Source organism: Lynx canadensis, chromosome B1 (assembly GCF_007474595.2).
Source record: "Lynx canadensis isolate LIC74 chromosome B1, mLynCan4.pri.v2, whole genome shotgun sequence".
NCBI classification, from domain to species: Eukaryota; Metazoa; Chordata; class Mammalia; order Carnivora; family Felidae; genus Lynx; species Lynx canadensis.
In genome coordinates this window covers 25,756-31,755 of record NC_044306.2, presented here as the reverse complement: position 1 = coordinate 31,755, position 6,000 = coordinate 25,756, and positions in this window count along the sequence as shown.

The following is a 6,000-nucleotide window of genomic DNA, read 5'->3' as shown; positions in this document are numbered from 1 at the left end:
CTCCCAGGGCTTCTCTTTGTATGTGGGACAGATGCCTACCTATGTCTACTGGTCGATTGGGTGGGCATCTGTACATGGCCTTCCTCACTCCTCAGAAAAACATTTTTCCCAACAATCGGTCTCTTATAGTACCCTTGGCAGCATATACTCAATCAAAAAGAGCCATTCAAGTCATACCCCTGCTGACTGCCTTAGGAATAACGGCACTGGAATAGGAGGAATAGTCTCCTCAACCACTTATTGTCATAAATTATCTAAGGACCTAACAGATGACATAGAATGGGTTATCAAATCTCTGGTGGTTTTACAAGACCAAATAAACTCCCTAGCAGCGGTAATCTTGAAGAACAGAAGAGGGCTGGACCTGCTAACTGCCGAAAGGGGAGGATTACGTCTCTTCCTAAATGAAGAATGTTGCTTCTGTGTCAACCAATCAGGGGTAGTTGGAGATACGGTCCAGCAGCTAAGGGAGTGAATCAACAAACGGAAGCAGGAATTAGCAGACTCATGGAACTCTTGGAGCAACATATGGAATTAGGCATCCTGGCTCCTCACTTTAGCTGGTCTTCTCCTAATGCTTTTCATAGCCCTCCTGTTTGATCCTTGTATTCTTAATATGCTAACCAGGTTTGTTTCCTCTCGCCTAGAAGCTGTCAAACTCCAGATGATGGTTTAGTTGGACCATTCTAGCTGTCACTACTCTCCTTCGGATGGCAAAGAATCCTAGCTGTCACATTCCTCTCTTCGACATCCCTGCCCAGCAGGAAGAAGCCAGAATGGTCTTCGCTCCTCCTCCTGTGGCAGCAAAGGGTTTCCTGCCCCCACAAAATGATTTTCTCTAAGTCTGCTACAGCAGCTTGAGAATCAAGAGGCGGGAATGAGAAGGAAAGCTGGTAAGAGCATATTCAAAAAAAAAAAAAAAAAAAATGGCCAGCTAGATGTCTTGCATGCTTTTGTCTTCCAGGAACCAGAATCTTCACTATCCTAGTCCCGCCCAACCCGGAAGCACATATGTATAAAGGATCAGTAAAACATGAATTGGGTGCTCAGCTTTTGAAGGTGACTCGGTGGGGCCAGCACTGGTGCAAAAGTCTTTTCTGATTCCCCGAGTGCACGCTGCTTGTCTCTTCCTGGGTGCCGAGTGTTTGCTGTAACACTAGGAGCGAAATTCATTTTACTTCTCTCTTATAAAAATATTAGATTACTATTTGTGTTGATTTTTCCAAAATGCTGAAAATAGAAATTCACTAAATAGGATAGGGCATGAAAATTCATCTGAAAACAATCTGTCATTCAGAGACAATTCTTATTTTGGTTCATATAAATGTGTTCATGCATGTGTTTTCCAGGGAAGCTGGACTTAGGATCCATTCCTGCCTGTCTCCAAAGCCCTGCCTATACCAAACATCAGGCCGCAGCCCTGTCTCCGTGATGACTGCCTTTCTGCACTTCCTGCCAGCCACCCTCATGTCTGGACTTCTGGGTTTGTGTTCTTTATCTGGGGCTGTTGATGGACCACGAGGAGGTCCTTGGGTATCCTGTTTCCCAGCTACTAGAGGATGACTTGCGACAGCATCCCAGATTCTGGCACGTACTTAGAAAATTCTGCACAGGCACCAGCAGGTAGACACCAATGTGGAAATGAATTCTTTCCAACCCAATGGCCAAGAAAGATTTTTTTTTTTAATTTTTAATGTTCATTTTTGAGCGTGAGAGACAGAGCATGAGTGTGGAAGGGGCAGAGAGAGAGAGAGAGAGAGAGAGACAGAATCTGAAGCAGGTCCAGGCTCTGAGCTGTCAGCACAGAGCCTGATGTGGGGCTTGAACCCACAAACCACAAGATCATGACCTGAGCCAAAGTCAGATGCTTAATGGACTGAGCCACCCAGGTGCCCCAAATAAAGAATTCTTGAGACATTTTTGGTACAAAAAAAAAGTGGTTTTATTAAAGCGCAGGAACAGGACCCATGGGCAGAAAGCATTGCACTGAGATTATGAAGACTGACTACTAGAAGGTTTTCCATTCTATAGAGGGGAGGGTGACCTTAGGGCTCCAGGAAATTGAGTCTATAGGTTCCTTGAGGTCTATTATTATTATTTTTTTTAAAGACTAAAATTTTTTTTAACGTTTATTTATTTTTGAGACAGAGAGAGACAGAGCATGAATGGGGAAGGGCAGAGAGAGAGGGAGACACAGAATCGGAAGCAGGCTCCAGGCTCTGAGCCATCAGCCCAGAGCCCGACGCGGGGCTCGAACTAACGGACTGCGAGATCGTGACCTGAGCTGAAGTCGGATGCTTAACCGACTGAGCCACCCAGGCGCCCCTTGAGGTCTATTATTAACATGGTGTTTTTCTTGTAAATCATTAAGACAGTTACAATCTGGCTGCCTGGGTGGCTCAGTTGGTTGAGCGTCTGGCTCTTGATTTTGGCTCACGTCATGGTGCCAGGGTCATGAGATGGAGCCATGTGTCAGGATCCTGGCTGAGCGTAGAGCCTGCTTAAGATTCTGTCTTTCTCTGCCCCTCTGCCTTGCTCACAGTGTCTCTTAAAAAAAAAAAAAAAAAAAAAAGGACAGTTACAAACTCTAGTGGTTTTATGTCCAGCATGACTGTAATTGATGTGACTTGATCTGGGGTCTGGGAAGGAATTCTTGAGATGTTTTTGGTGCAAGAAAAAGGTGTTTTTATTAAAGCACAAGGACAGGACTCTTGGGCAGAAAGAGCTGCACTGGGGTTGTGATTGGTTATATGCTTTTAAGTGGAGGAATGTACAAATCAGTTTCCAAAGGGATATTCACACGTTAAAGATGACATAGGATCCAGGAGCCCTGGCTATTATTGTCAAGATAAGGTGGTTTTTTTGCCTCTAGCAAAGCATTAAGATTGGAAGTTCCTGGAGGAATGTCATACTCTGCAGATCTCAAGTATTTGTCAATGGGCTGCAAGTTATAAGGAGATTTAATGTTATCTGCATTTCCTTTTGCCTTTGTTTTCTACATCAGCTAACCGTTTCTTTTCTCCCTGCCTATGTTCTCAGGCAGTCACCAGTACCTGAGGAATGTTTTACCCATCCCACCTTACCTGGGGGACGTTTGGAGGGTGTCTGCTCAGTGTAACTCACACATTCTGTACAATGTAGTCTCCCAAGTCTCCCAGAGTCTAGATTAGAAAAATGAATGCAGGGTGCAACAGAAATTCATGTTCAATTTAGACACCCCATTTTTTTTCCTTCAGCTGTACAGTTTCTTGCAAGGTAAGAAATGCAAAGCCATGTGAAGATATGGATTGTCATGTGTTTTTGTTTTGAGCAATGTAAACTTACTTTCCTAAAATATTTTACATGAGGGAAAGTTAAACGCAAAATATCAGCCATCATGTTGAATAAAATATGAGATGGGACTAAATAACATTTTACAGAGACCTGGTTTACTCTTTACTAGAAAAACACACTTCTACAATGTAGAGGATGATGACATGCAGGGGGTTTTCCTTGTTCACCTTTTACCTGGCAGTAAACCTGTATTACATCATTTTGCTTTAAAAAAAATGGATATGGTCTAGGTTAGGTAATTATCAATTGGCAACATGATATTGATATAAAACTGCTCTTGGCCAGATACAATAATGGACAATTATGACAACCATAGATAAAGGGAGAAGTTATGTCCCCTTCCCAAAATCACTGTGCCAAATCTGTGTTCAGCTCACAATTTCAAGTATTTAAAACTTCTGTTTCTATAAATATAAATAGAATAACCTTTAAAAATAGGGTACAAGGTATACATTTTTTTCTAACTCAGCAAACACATGGAATATTCTCATTTCTGTTCTATAAACTACCTATAAACACATAGATACATACGTTACAGCAAATGCTCAGCGCCCAGGAAGAGACAAGTGGCACACCCTCGGGGAATCAAAAACTGTATTTATCACCGGTGCTGGCCCAGCAGAGTCACCTCCAAAGGCTGAGCATCTGGCTTAGTATGGGTTTTACTGATCTTTCATGCCTATGTGCTTCCGGGTTGAATGGGACTACTAGTCAAGCTTCTGGTTCCTGGTTTCTGGCTGATGGAAGAGGCAAGCAAGATTACAGAAGCCAAAAGCATTCAAGGGGAGTATCCAACCTTGGACATCGGGCTGGCCCTTTTTACTTGTGTTTACCAGCTTTCCTTCTCACACAGGGCACCGAGATTGAATGCTACTAGAACAATTTCCTCATAAATTACCATTTTACCAAGTACTAATATACATAATCTCAGAAGAGGAAGTACAGTGCTGAAATCAAAACCGTTTTTTAAATGCAAATTATCAGTGTGATACATTATTTTGAACAAAGGAGAAACTGGCAATATATGAAGTTGTGTGCTATTAGAAGGCCTGTCCCCCTGCTTAAAACAAATGAGAGAAAGTGACTTTGAAAGCCGGTTAGATATATGTGAAACTTTAAAAGAACTTAGAAAAACACTTTCTGAATTTGGAAAAAAAGGTAAGGTACTGGAATACTTCCGTTTGGGGTGTAAATAAAATTTTGGAATTTCAAATATGTTAGTACATCTGTTTTTTCAGCTACTTTATATAGAGTTATAAGGAAATGAAACATTAAAAGCCAGTAGAAGCATGTACATAGGGGCCCCATTTCCCCTTGGTGTGCTAAAAAACCTGCATTCAACCCTGTCAATTTGAAGGTCTAATTGGCTTTATTAAACGGTTTGTGGGTGGGGGGACATTGCATCCGGCAAGGAGAGGAGGCTCCTCTGAGTAAAATAGGAAAAGGTTTTTAAAGGCCAAAGGAGGGGATTAAAAAGAAAAAGTGTACTAGCAAGGAATGCATGTTGAGGCAAAGTTGCCTCTGGGTGGAGGCTGGGGTCCATCTGACCTGCTCCGACTGCCCCGGAAGTTCCACTTTGGCCTCGCAGACTCCCGCGGCGGCTGTCCTTTGAGCGCCCGCGCCGAGTGCCCCTAAAGCGGCACTGCGAAGGCGGAGAGTGGCCCACGCGGGGACACCCTGGAGCGAGGCTCTGCGTTCCTGGCCTGAGAGGAGCCTCCAGGAGGCGGGGCGCAGCCCCTCCCCAGCCCATAGCCGTCAGTGCGCGTGTCTCCCCCGTCCTTCCCCACCCCAACCATGGTGGAAAGCTCACGCGCCCCTCTCCCCCCAGAAAGGGCAGGTTTGCGCACCACCTGCTGGCCGCCGGGAGCAGCGCAGGGGCTCATCCCGTTTAGTGTTGTCTGGCACCCCAGCTGGGGTGGGACCTCAAAGCCAAGAACCTAGAAGGGTTAAAGGAAAATTATTTTTCTTCGGGGCACCTGGGTGGGCACAGTCATTGAGCATCTGAATTCGCCTCAGGTCCTGATCTCATGGTTAATGGGTTTAGGCCCCAAAATGGGCTTTGTGAGGACATGGCAGAGACGGCTAGGATTCTCTCCCTCCCTCAAAAATAAATATTAAAAGATTTTAACAATTATTTTCCTTCAATAGTTTGGTGGTCTATGGTGGCACCTTTTGAGGCAGTGGCAGAGTGAGCACACTCACTCTGGAGCTGCGGGTGGGATCCTGAAAACTGGGAGAGCCAGAATAGAGTAAGACTTCCTTCCAAAATCATCTCTCCCAGATAGTGCCTGGCCAAGAAAAGAAAAGAAACATTACTTGTCCCCTCTGCCAACCTGAAAACGAGCTACAATGAAAGGCAGGTAAGTGTTTATTTGGGATTAAAGAATTGCAGTTTGGGGAGCACCAATTCCAGCAGTAACCAGAAAAGTGTCCCATCTGTGGGGTGAAAGCAAGGGGTTTTCAGGAGACGAAGAGGGGCAATTACATGGCTTGGATAAAATAGGAAGAAAATACCCACTGGTACTAACAGGCAGTAACTATGACCAATTCTGGAGAATATCTCATGGGCACTTGCAAAGAGTGTTTTTTTGCTGCTTTTGGATGAAGTATGCATGTGCAGTGTACCTCTCTGAAGTCCATCTCATCTAACGTCACTTACGGTTGATG